Below are 13,559 nucleotides of genomic sequence, written 5' to 3'. Positions count from 1 at the left end.
TAGCGTATGGCCGTGTGGAGAGTCCCAGTTTGATGGCGATTGTCCCGTTGAGTGGATAGAGGCCCTGGGTAATGGGGCTCTATCCTGATTGATCATCTCCCTGTGGGAGGGAGTGTCCTAGTGGTATCAAGATCCTTGGTGGATAGATACTCGCGTGTGGTGATAACGTCATTGGTGCTTGAATCCGTCTGGGTGACGTGACTTCTAAGCGGTGGCCTAGAGTCCTGGTGGTGACATGAGTCTGTAGTGATACGATTGGGTCATAGATGAGTAGCCCTGATGTCCGTGCACATCACGTCTGCTTCCACGATGCTGTGCCTGGGTGCAGGTCGTGCCTGGGTGAGAGGCCGCGCATGGGTGAGAGGCCGCGCCTGGGTGTGGCCGCGCTTGGGTGCAGACCGCGCCTAGGTGAGGCCACGCCTGGGTGAGAGGCCGCGCTGGATGTGGCCGCGCCTAGGTGAGGCCGTGCCTGGGTGAGGCCGCGCCTGGGTGTGGCCGCGCTGGTGAGAGGTCAGGCCTTTGAGTGGTGGCGGCGCTTTGGGTGACGCCGCACTGGGTGTAGCCGCGCTGGGTGAGGCCGGCTGGGTGTAGCTACGCGCTGGTGAGGTCCGGCTGGGTGTGGCGCCCTTAGTGCGTGCCGATGCACGGGTGAGAGGTCGCGCGGGTGTGTGGCCACGACTTGGTGAGGCCGTGCCTGGGTGTGCTTGGAGTCGTGCCTGGGTGAGGCCGTGCCTGGGTGTGGTCGCGCCTGGTGCAGGCCGTGCCTGGGTGAGAGGCCGCGCCTGGGTGTGGCCACGACTTGGTGAGGCCGTGCCTGGGTGCTGGCGCGCCCGGGTGCCGGGACCCCGGTTCGTTCCCCTTGGTTCTGGAGCGGGTCGCCCTGTGACACGTGGTGGCCGCTGATTGGCTCGGTGAATAGTGGATGTATCATTTGCCCCCCACTCTCTTGGGATAGGATGTCCAAGAGAGTAGATGCCTTTACATAGTGAGGGGTCCGCCGCGAATAGACTTTCCTTGCGGGGCTTGCTGTAAATCTAGTAATGAGGTAGGAGAGGTTGGGGGTTCAAACCTTTCCTCCTGCACTTTTTCATCTTTTGTTTTTTGTAGACATATGTCCTTCTCCTTCACTTTCTCTTCTTTCACTTCTCATTCCTCTTTCTTGTTTTTTGTCCTCTTTTTGGTGCCCACCATGTGTTTGTCTTTGGGTCACCTAGACTAGTATCCATTTTTGCTTGATTTTGGGTCCTTGTGTTTGCTCTGTGCTCACTTGGTGTCTTGTTTGCTGGGAGGGCTTCAGTGGTGCTTGGCTTGAGTGCCTTGCCTCTTGTGGTCTCTGTCACTTGATCGTGCCAGTGGTGTGGTCGCGTCGTCGTGTGCCTGCCTCCCCGTGCGATCGCCTTCCCCTTGAGGTAAGTTCGACCCCTTCTCTTTCTTTTTCCCCTTTTTTTTTTTTATGCAGGGCTGCGCCTAGGTGAGGCCGCTCCTGTGGGGCATGAGGCAGTGCCTGGGTCGCCGCACTTGTGGGGCGTGAGGCCGCGCCTAGGTGGCCGCCGCCTGCGGGTGTGAGGCTGCGCCTAGCTGGCCGCGCCTGGCTGGCCACGTCATGCGGGTGAGGCCGCGCCTATGGTGGCCATGGCGTGGGTGTGATGGACCCTCGCTCTTCTTCACTTTTCTTCCTCTTGTATGTGATGGATCTGCTGTTTATATTTTGCAGGTGGCCTTCCTTTCATTTTTTCTTGCTAGCTTCGGGGAGATCGCTTTCTCGAGTAAGTAGTTCATTCCTCTCTTGTCCTTCATGTCGTTCCCAGGTGACCTTGGCCCTGCTTCAGTCGGGGTTGGATCTTCAGAGGAGCGTTCCCCCGGATCGCCTTCTTCTGTGGGTACTCCCTCCTCTATACCCTCTCCTAGTGCTACTGATGGAGGTGTGGGACCTTCTAGTGTCTCCGGTCCCAGTAGGGATCATCGGCCCTCGGGGGCGGCATCCTCATCCACCGGTCCTGCTAATAGGTTGGGCCCTGTTGCTAGCATCTTGTCACCTTCTGACTTGGTCTCCCTCCGTGAGGAGTTCCATATTCCCGCTGAGGTCATGTTGCGTACTCCTGGGCCTGGCGAGTATGCCTTCTCTCACCGTGTGGGTGAGATCTGTCTCTACCGTTCATTTTTTCTCCAGGGCCTTCGCCTTCCTATCCCTTACTTTGTCGAGTTGGTGTTAGAGCATTGGCACCTCACCCCTGGGCAGGTGTTGCCCAACCCTTGGAGGGTGATCTTGGGTTTCTATGTCTTCTTCGCCGGCCTGGGGCGTGCCGCCACTGTTCCCCTGTTCTCCCACTTTTATTTGTTGAAGAAGGGGAACCATGGATGTTATCACTTTGCTCGCCACGTGCTCAAGGGGCCCTGTGCCTCTGTGGAGCTTCTCACGGGGATCACTAGCCACGTGAAGTATTGGAGGGATCGCTTCTTTTTTGCCACGGTCCCCTGATGCCCACTACGGACTGTTAGGGAAGTTATTAACCTCAAGAGGGTCAATTAGGGGCTTGAGCTGAGTGATTTTGAGGGTGACTCCCTCAAGCTATGCCTGGGTTGCGATCCGTTCCACGTCCAGGAGTTGGACTCGGAGGCCTTCCTGTCTCTCTGGAAGCTGAGTCCTGGTAAGAGCACTATCTTTTGTACTTGATTGGCATGTTGGTATTTGAATGTATATGTCATCTGATTGGTTGGTCGGTCTATGCAGTGGATATGCGTCCGGACTTCAGTTTGCTCCGTGGTAATCTGCGGAGGAAGGCCGCTTCTCAGGGTGGTCCATCTGTTGGAGTGACCGATGTTAGTGGTGCTTCTGCGCCTGTGGTTGTTGGAGCGAAGCGGAAGGGTGGACCAAGACATGCCCACGTGACGAGCTCTGGTGTGCGTGTCCTCCTTCCCCGTACTTCTCCTGATGATGATGGTGTTTCAGGCTCTGTGCCTCTGCCTCCCTCTGTCGCTCCTTCCGGATCTTCTGTATTGCCCCTCTCCAAGGGGAAAGGTGTGAGTTCCTCTGGCGGTACTGGCACTGATCTTCCCACGCTGGGTGAGTCCCTGGTGATCACCTTGGGCGTACCGGAGGGCCCGACCTTGGCCGAAGCCGACGTGTCGCGGGAGTGGGTGGATAAGGGCAGGTTCCCTACCGCGAGGATGGCCTTGCAGAGGCTTAGCGATGCTTGTCTGGCTCAGACCCTCTACCATGATATGGCTTCGGTGAGTTATCCCTTTTCTGTCTCGTCATGTTCATTGCTCCATTTATTTTTAGATTATTTTATCGCTTGCCATGTTGATTGTAGGTCCATCACCGTATTGCTGAGGCGGTGCTTCGATTGGAGGGTCACGCTTCTCGTGAGGTGCAGATACAGCACACCCTGTGTGACGTGGAGAGGGAGCTCTAGGGACAGATCGATGCCCGTGAGAGGGCCGAGGCCGACGCGCAGAGGATGTCGGGGGAGCTCGCGGTGGCGTCCGGGAAGCTCCTGGAGGTGTCTGAGGAGCTACGTGTGACCTCTGCTGGTGCGGCCGAGAGCTCGGCTAGGGTTCTTGCCTTGGAGGAGGAGCTTCATTCATTAAGGGGAAGGCATGAGGCGGAGCTGGCATCTGCAGGTGAGCGAGTTATGGCTGAGTTCCAGGCGTCCTTTGCTTTCTCGATGCTGTATCAGGCGCAGCTTCAGCCCGCCTATGAGGGAGGGGTCTGGGACTTAGCCGCTTGTGTCCTGGAGGTGACCCCCGATTATGACTTCTCTGTCTTGGGGTTCTCTGAGTTTGATGCGGCGCTTCCAGGTGTAGCTGTGGTGGAGAGCGTTCCGGTGTCAGAGGTGGAGGCTACCCTGCCTGAGGGGGGTGCTGCTGCGCATCTTCTTGAGGTGGACATGATGTCTCCTGCTGGGTCGGAGGTGACCCACCACTCTGTGATCCCTTGACCCTACGGTCGTACCGATCCTGTAGACGTCTCAACCTTTTTCCTTTTTTGAACTTGAGTTGTAACTACTATGACTTTTCTATGTGATCGCTTTTGCTTCTCTTTGATTGCATTGTCTCCTGGTGATTGTTTGCGCGTTGATGCTCTCTGACCCTTGATAGTCATGGGATTTTGGTAGTGGCGTCGTGCCTTGGTGATCCTCGGACCTTGGTGGGTTAATGCCTTAGGCGTAGAGCCTCAGTGTTGGCATGACGCCTTAGGCATACAGCCTCGTGGTGGCATGACGCCTTAGGCATGAAGCCTCAGTGTTGGCATGTTGCCTTAGGCATAAAGCCTCAATGTTGGCATGTTGCCTTAGGCATAAAGCCTCAGTGTTGGCATGTCGCCTTAGGCATGAAGCCTCAATGTTGGCATGTTGCCTTAGGCATAAAGCCTCAGTGTTGGCATGTCGCCTTAGGCATGAAGCCTCACTGTTGGCATGTCGCCTTAGGCATAAAGCCTCGATGGTGGCATAATGCCTTAGGCATGAAACCTCAGTGGTGGTATGACGCCTTAGGCATGGAGCCTCAGTGGTGGCATGTTGCCTTAGGCATAAAGCCTCGGTGGTGGCATGACGCCTTAGGCATGAAGCCTCAGTGGTGGCATATTGCCTTAGGCATAAAGCCTCGGTGGTGGCATGACGCCTTAGGCATGAAGCCTCAGTCGTGGCATGTTGCCTTAGGCATAAAGCCTCAATGGTGGCATGACGCCTTAGGCATGGAGCCTCGGTGGTGGCATGGCCTTGAGCGCCTAGGCATAGAGCCTGCTAGCCTCGGTGGTGGCATGTTGCCTTAGGCATGAAGCCTCATTGAGTAGTAGAAGAAGCCGAGTATTCCCAAATTTTTTTTTTCAATTCATCCTTGAAACTGTAATGCCATCTACTGCTACTGTTGGTGGTGCCAAACTCCGCTGCTGTTACTTCTGCTGATAGTACTTCTTCAAGTGTAGTGAGTTCTAGGTACGGTCTACCTTCTTGCCCCCTGGAGTCTTCAAGCGGTAGGTCCCTGGACGTATCTGCTTGGAGACTATGTAGGGTCCTTCCCAATTGGCTGACAGCTTCCCTGCCTTCTATGGCTGTGATGGACTTGCCCTACGTAGTACTAAATCTCCCTGGTGGAATAGCCTTTCCTTGACCCTGGCATTATAGTACCTGGCAGTACGTTGCTGGTAGGCGACGTTCCTTAGTAGTGCTCTCTCGCGGACCTCATCTATAAAGTCTAGGTTCGCCCGCAGTCCATCGACATAGGTACGTTCATTGAAGTGCAGAACCCTATGGGACATGGCGCAGACCTCTACTGGCGCCAATGCTTCAGTGCCATATGCTAGGCGGAATGGGCTCTCTCCTGTGGGCGTCCGTACTGTAGTTCGGTATGCCCACAGGACGCTTGGTAGCTCTTCTACCCACTTGCCTTTGGCTCCTTCTAGCCTTTTCTTGACTCCTTCCGATAGCGTTACATTGTGACCTCCACACGACCATTGGCTCAGTGGGTATGCTATCGACACAGGCCGATAGTCGATGTTGTAGCTGTGACAGAATGCTTGGAATTTGGGATTGTTGAATTGTTTTCCATTGTTTGAGCCGAGGATCCGTGGTACCCCGAACCTGTAGATGACGTCATCGTAGACGAACTTCTCCATCTCTGTCTCTGTTATCTTAGCCAAGGGTTTAGCTTCAACCCACTTGGTGAAGTAGTCGATCGCGACAACCAGGTACTTTCTGTTTCCCGGTGCTGTAGTAAAGTTGCCTAAGATGTCTAGTCCCCACATGGCAAAAGGTATGGGGTTGAGGATTGATGTTAGCTTGGTGGCGGGTAGATGGGGTACTGAACAACTGACATTGCTTGCACTTCTTGGCATATTGGATGGCCTCCTCTTGCATTCGTGGCCAGTATAGTCCCTGGCGGAGGATTTTGTAGGCTAGGGCTCGTCCCCCCATGTGGCTTCCACATATCCCCTCATGGACTTCGGCTAGGGCGTACTCTGCCCCCTTGGGTCCTAGGCACCAGAGTAGTGGTGTTGTTGCCCCCCGCTTGTACAGTACCCCGTCAAGGACGGTGTACTTTGCAGCTCTCATCCTGATCTTCCTTGCCTCGGCCTTGTCTTCTGGTAAGACGTCGTCCTGTAGGTAGTTGAGTATAGGGTCCATCTAGTTAGGCCCCTCCTTAATCTCATTAACTTGCTTCTCCCGGCATGTTAGCTCATGTAATATTTCCACGTACACTGCATTGGCCAGGTTTCTGAGTTCAGCATTGGCTAGCCTGGACAGTGCATCAATAGTTGCATTCTCGATCCTTAGAACTTGAACCATCTCGAACTTCCTGACCTCGGACCTCGAACCTCGAACCTCAAACCTCGAACTTCTACCATGGTTTGTCGATCATGGTCCTTGGCCATGGCCAAAGACCCCCTTTTTATTTTTCTTTCTTCTCTCTCTTCTTCTTTGCTTTTGGGCAGCGGCCTTTGACGGATGGCACCCATTCATGAAAAAAAACTTTTTTTTTTTTTTCTCTCTTGATAGGTGACGTCCATTGATGACGACCATAGCCCTTTGGCCGTGGCCTCTTGGTCATGGTCTTTTGGCCATGGCCTCTTGGCCGTAGCCACTTGGCCTCTCTCTTTTGATAGGTGACGTCCATTGATGACAACCATAGCCCTTTGGCCGTGGCCCCTTGGTCGTGGTCTTTTGGCCATGGCCTCTTGGCTGTAGCCACTTGGCCTCTCTCTTTTGATAGGTGACGTCCATTGATGACAACCATAGCCCTTTGGCCGTGGCCCCTTGGTCGTGGTCTTTTGGCCATGGCCTCTTGGCTGTAGCCACTTGGCCTCTCTCTCTTCTTTTTTTTTTTTCCTCTTGCTCTGTCTCTGGTAAGGTGCATTAAACGACGAAGTCTGCCAAGGCTTGGCCATTGATGGCAGTCCTGGGTTGGAACCTGATGTCATGCTCACTTAACTCCACTGCCCATGCTATCAATCGCTCGAAGATGTCCAGTTTGTACAGTATCTTCTTCAGGGGTAGGTCTATGAGGACTATGATGGTATGGGCTTGGAAGTATGGTCGTAGCTTCCTGGCTGCAATTACCAATGCATAGGCTACCTTCTCGATCCTAGTGTACTTGGTCTCTACATCGATCAGAACATGGCTGACGTAGTAGATGGGCCTCTAGGACTTTGTCTTCTTCCTTCAGCGATCTACCGATCGCGACAGGGGTGGCGGCCAGTAGAGCTGCAACTCTTCGTTAGGTTCTGGCCGCCCAAGCAGTGGTGGGCTCTCTAGGTACTCCTTCAATTCTCCGAACGCCTTTTGGCACTCTTCCGTCCATGTGAAATCTTTAGGGCTTCGGAGGTTCTTCAATGTTTTGAAGAATGGTAAGCACTTATTAGCTGATCGTGACACGAACCTAGAAAGGGCGGCGACCCTTCCATTCAACCTCTGCACTTCCCTGACCGTCCGAGGAGGTGCCATCTCTTGGATGGCCTTGATCTTGGATGGGTTGGCTTCTATTCCACGGACTGAGACCATGAACCCCAGGAATTTTCTGGACATTAAGCCGAAGGTGTACTTTGTAGGGTTTAGCTTCTTCTGGTTCCTCCTCAGTACTGTGAATGCTTCCTCTAGGTCGGTCAGGTGTTGGTTGGCGTGGATGCTTTTCACGAGCATGTCATCCACATATACCTCCATATTGCGCCCGATCTGCTCCTCGAACATCTTGTTGACCATCCTCTGATAGGTGGCCCCTGCATTCTTTAACCCGAACGGCATGACGTTGTAGCAGTAGTTCTCTTTGTCCGTCCAAAATGCGGTGTAAGACTCATCATCCTCATACATGAGGATCTGGTTGTATCCGGAGTAGGCATCCATGAAACTTAGCATCTCATGGCCGGCAGTGGCGTCGATCAGTAGGTCGATCCTGGGCAGTGGGTACTCATCTTTTGGGCATGCCTTATTCAGGTCGGTATAGTCGACACACATCCTCCACTTCCCACTTGGCTTTGGTACCATGACCACATTGGCCAGCCAGGTTAGGAACTTCTCCTTTCTGATGAACCCTGATCGGCTTAACTTCTCGACCTCCTCCTTGATTGCTGCTTGTCGGTCGAGGGCGAAGTTACGCCGCTTCTGTTGAACGGGCTTCCTGGTTGGGTCGACATGTAGTCGGTGTTCCGCTATGGAACGTGGGATTCCCAGCATGTCGGAGGTCGACCATCCGAAGACATCCATGTTCGCTTGGAGGAGGTGTCCAAGCCCTTCTTTCTGTTCCTTGTTTAGCAGAGCCAACCTGAACGACCTTGGAGGGGTCGTCCGGGCCGAGGGGCTATGGGATGAGGTCTTCCACCGGCCTTCCCCTTCTCTCTCGTTAGTTCATCTCTCAGTCACTCGACCATGCTCTCTAGGCAGAGTGTCATTCCACGGTGTTGCCATTGTTCTTTTTCATGAAGGTGGCATAGCACTCCCTTGCTTTCTTCTGATCTCCTCGGACTTCGCCTACCCCATTCTCGGTGGAGAACTTCATCTTCAGGTGAAGTGACGATATGACTCCTCTAAGGGTCATCGGTGATTGTCGCCCTAAGAGGCCGTTGAAGGACACCACGGACTTGACTACCATGAAATTCACCATGATGGTTACTTATTGAGGGTGTACCCCGAAGGTGACGGGTAGTTCTATGGTACCTCGATGGAGATGGTGGCACCGAGAATCCATGGAGATAAGTGGGCTCGGTTTGAGCTGGTCGTCCCGAACCCGCGCCGATAGGCGTCCAAGGAGAGTACGTCAACGACGCCCGTGTCTATCGTGCACTGTGTGCAGGTCGATTGGCTACCTCCACTGTACTACCAGGGCATCTTCATGCGGGAAGTTTAGTCCTTCCAGGTCTTCATCCAAGAGGAGATCACCGCCTCGGTCCTGGCTATCTTGCTGGGCTTCTCTGCCACTCCCATGAACCTGGCATGAGCTTTAGCTTTTCTGGTGGACTCTTGCCCCGATCCTCCAAGTATGGTGAGGATAGGAGGTCCCTTGGTGCCACTAGGTTCTGTTGCATCTCTCTGCTCTTCTGGGCGGTCTCTCTCTCGATCTGCTTTTCTTTCTTCTCGTCTCGGTTCCACTCTATCTCCGTCGCGACCTCTATCTCCTTGGCCTGAGCGGTTGTCACGTCTCCCCTTCACATACTTGTTCAAGCTTCCTGCTCTCACCAGTTGTTCTATCTCTCTCTTCAATTGATAGCACTCCTCTGTGTCGTGCCCATTCTCTTTGTGGAAGAGGCAATATTTGTTAGGGTTCCGCTTCTTTGGTCCTGGTCCTGGATCTGCATGAGTATCTGGGACCTGGTGGTGTTCAGTGGTATCAACTCAGGGGTGCTTGCCCTCTCGCTTCTCTCTGGGCGGCGGTCTGTCCTCTTAGATGGGCGGTTGCTCTTCTCTTGTCGACGCTTTGTCCTCGACCTCTTACCCTCTTTGCGGTCATCAGGTGCTGACCTCTTGTTGTCCTGTGGCTTGGCCTCGATTATTTTCGTTCTAGCTTGTAGTACCTCGGCCATATTTACAAACTCGTTGCACCGCTCTAGGAGCTCTTTCATAGTCCTGGTCTCATGACGTGCCAGGTCCTTGATCAAGTCCAGGTCCCTAATACCTCCTGCTAGGGCTGCATGTTGTGTCTGGTCATCCAAGTCTCGAACCTCTAGGGACTCCTTAGTGAACCTGGTTACGTATTCCCTGAGAGATTCCCCAGGGTTCTGTACCACGTTCAGTAGATTGAAGGTGGTCTTCTTCTGCTTGACGCTGCTTTGGAAACGGGTGACGAACTATTCGCATAGCTCTACGAACGAGCATATAGATCTCGGTCGGAGCCTAGAGAACCATGATGTGGCTGCTCCCTTGAGGGATGCAGGGAATGCCCGACAGGAGACCACGTCCGACCCACCATACAACGTCATCATGCCATTAAAGTAGTTGATGTGGTCATTAGGGTCAGTGGTACCACTGTAGAGTTCAAAGGTGGGTAGTCGAAACCTGGAAGGTAGTGTGGCTGACATGATCTCTGCCGAGAATGGGTGTTGTCCAGGTATGGAATGTGTCTCGCCTTTGGTCTACTTCTTCAACCCTTCCAGCTTCTCATCCAGGTCGCAGAGTCTTTGATCGAGCTCCTCGTCCCGTGTCTGTCCCTCACGCCTGGCCGGACGTTCGCTGCGACCCCGTTCACACTCTCTCCTGGATGTCCCCTCCCGCCTTGAGTGTTGGCGGGATGGTGAATGGTCACGCCGTGATGAACCCTGTCGTGAAGGTGAGGGGCTTTCTTCTCTGTAGGTCCGGCTTCGTCGTGGTATGTGACCTTCTTCCAGTCGTCCGTCGAACACAGACCTCCAAACCGATCTCTGCGGGCTAGACACCCTCGCCCTGGGTGTTGGCATCCTCCCACGTTCTGACCGTGGCGAGAGGTCTCTTATTCTCCTGGGATGCTGGGAAGGCTCCCCCCGCTGCGGAGTGGGGGTTGCCCGTTGCGCAAGTCTCTCTGATCTCACGCCCTTGGGAGATGATCTCCTAGGGTTCGGCTCTTGTCGAGGTACGGACTCCCCCCTTGCTGATGGTGAAGTCCTTCGATGGTGAGACGTTGCACGCTGCGTCAAGTATTCTCGAAAGAGTCGTTGTTCATCAAGGATCTGTCGTTGTAGGTCGTTGATCTGACCCACAGTGGCTGGAGCATTGGGGTCAGGTATCACCTCCACCACCACATCGTCGGCCTCGTCATTGTTGGGCTCGTCGACCACGAACTGGTCATTAAGGGGGATCTCTTCCTCCAGAGGGACATGGTCCTGGTCGTTGGCTCTGCGGCGAGAGCACTCTGGGGGTGGTGATCCATTCCTTGCTCCGTTGTTGGTGGTGGTAGTCTTTCTTCGTGCCATTGAATGAATATGGAAGCGAGCTAGTAGCTGTAATGGCTAGCGTCGTTCCCACAGACGGCGCCAATCTGTTGCGTCAAGAAATCGTCGAGCGGTCCTGCGAGTGCCGTCACCTGCAAGTGGACCAAGGGGTCAACAGAGAGAACCGGTGTGGTCCCGGCCTGGGGCTCTCCGATGCCAAAGTTAGATCTCCTGGCGCAAATAGATGAATAGTGATTATTCAATATGAGATTAGATGTCCTCTGATGGGGTTGTGTACCTTGCCTTTTATAGTAGTGTATGGCGGTGTGGAGAGTCCCAGTTTGATGGCGATTGTCCCGTTGAGTGGATAGAGGCCCTGGGTAACGGGGCTCTATCCTGATTGATCATCTCCCCGCGAGAGGGAGTGTCCTAGTGGTATCAAGATCCTTGGTGGATAGATACTCGCGTGTGGTGATAACGTCATTGGTGCTTGAATCCGTCTGGGTGACGTGACTTCTAAACGGTGGCCTAGAGTCCTGGTGGTGACATGAGTCTGTAGTGATACGATTGGGTCATAGATGAGTAGCCCCGATGTCCGTGCACATCACGTCTGCTTCCACGATGCCGTGCCTGGGTGTGGCCGCGCCTAGGTGAGGTCGCGCCTGAGTGGTGGCCGCGCTTGGGTGCAGGCCGCGCCTGGGTGAGGCGGCGCCTGGGTGAGGCCTCGCCTGAGTGGTGGCCGCGCCTAGGTGAGGCCGCGCCTGGGTGTGGCCGCGCCTGGGTGAGAGGCCACGCCTGGGTGTGGCCACGCCTTGGTGAGGCCATGCCTGGGTGCTGGCCGCGTCCGGGTGCTTTGTGACACATGGCGGCCGCTGATTGGCCCGATGAATATTGGATGTATCCCAGTCAGTTTTAGTCTGGTCCGACTGCACTGATTAAGAAAGACCAAATCAAACGAATAGACCAAACCCTATTAAAAAAATGATAAAACCAATGTTTTTATTATGAGCAAGAGATCGCTGCCTGGTGGTGTAGTGACTGTACCAGCAGGCCGCACTGGGGCCACTGAGAGTGCACTAGGGGCATATGTTTAGATGTGTTTTTTTTTATTTCACTAGGGATTAAGGGTTAATATCACGCGCTCCTGTGTCTGTACTTAACCATGTAACCAGGTAGTGTTATTTTTCCATCATTTTATATTGTCACTTAGTTATCAATCAATATATAAAAATTAGGCAAAAAGGTTGCGGTACGTCCTTAAGAATTAGTTTGGAAAACGTTCTTCTCCCGTTACCGTCGATTTCACTAAAAAAATCTGAACCGTAAAAGTGTATGAGTCTGTTTACTAGGTGTAAGACTTGCTATCACCCTGACAGCCGGTGGCTAAGTTTTAAAAAACCTTTTCCCATTCCCCAAAACGCATGAACTCATTCTCTCTCCTCTCTCTACTCTTTCCCGTTATTCTTTCTCTCCTCTCTTCATTCCTCCCGAAAGAGACAACGACGAGTTAAGCTTGGATCTGCAACCTCCAGCGACTCAGGCTAGTCAAGCTGGATCTACCGTCTCTGATGGTTGTAGATAATAAAAAATACAAGCATCAGCACTAACCAAGGAATGAAAACTCTTCAGGGAAATTAAAGACTACAAGGTTTCCTGCTTCCAAAAGTATGCAGCAACAAATCCAATTGATAGACTTGAAAGCTTTTCTTATCCTATTTGTGTCAATGATATTGTGTTCTCTGATTTTTCTGAAACTCCTTTAATTATGTAATAAAAGCTAAGATGTAAAATTAGCCAGTTTCTTCAGGTCAGCTAGCTTCTCTGTAATTTCTGGTATACATCTTTCCCATGCCTTGTTATAGCACAAATCTTTTCCTAATACAAGTGATCTTAGAAAACCGATGGCAAAATATAGAAAATCAATGGCAACTCTTAAACATTGAGTCGTACAATCTGGATTCGAATCTGAAGATGAGTTAAAAGAAACAAACTTCCTCAAAACCGACCACACATCATCCGCAGTAAAACCCTGGGAGCAGAACTTGAGATCTGACTTTACAATCAAACGAGTAAGGTTGATCATGTAAGATGTTCAGACTCGTAGAAGATGGAACCCGGTTGCTAAGAGAGAGAGAGAGAGAGGAGTGAGAGAAAAAATCGAACCTGAGAGTGGGAGCAGAACTTGAGATCTGACTTTCGCTGGTTTTTTGCTCCTACGTGCACTTCGGCAAAGCGAGGAGTGAGGCAGACAGGAACTCCGCCGGTTTTTTGCCGTCTCCGATTGTATCTCGACAGCCCAGGAACCGACACTGGAGAGAGAACAAGGTTTCTCTTTGCCTGAGGTTGCAGACCATGGTTCCCCTTCGGCGCCTTCGCTGGAGGTTGTAGACGAAGGTGTAACGCCTTCTCCGTAGGACGCAGACCAAGGAGACTCTGCCTGAGGTGGCTGTGACTGACGAAGGAAACCTTGGCTTTCGGGAGGAGTAAAGAGAGGAGAGTGGAGACAGAGCTTCGCCTTTGGCTGAAGTTGCACAACGTGGTGCGCCTTCGTCGCCTTCGCCGGAGGTTGCAGACGGAGGTGAAATATCTTCGACGGAGGATGTAGACCAAAGCTTGACTCGCCTGAATCGCCGGAGATTGCAGATCCAAGCTTAACTCGTCGTTGTCTCTTTTGGGAGGAGTGAAGAGAGGAGAGTGGGGAGAGGAGAGAGAATAGCGGGCAAGAGTA

This window comes from Telopea speciosissima, chromosome 6 (genome assembly GCF_018873765.1).
Source record: "Telopea speciosissima isolate NSW1024214 ecotype Mountain lineage chromosome 6, Tspe_v1, whole genome shotgun sequence".
Taxonomy (NCBI): Eukaryota; Viridiplantae; Streptophyta; class Magnoliopsida; order Proteales; family Proteaceae; genus Telopea; species Telopea speciosissima.
The sequence above is the reverse complement of the archived record's forward strand: the minus strand, read 5'-3'. Positions refer to the sequence as shown.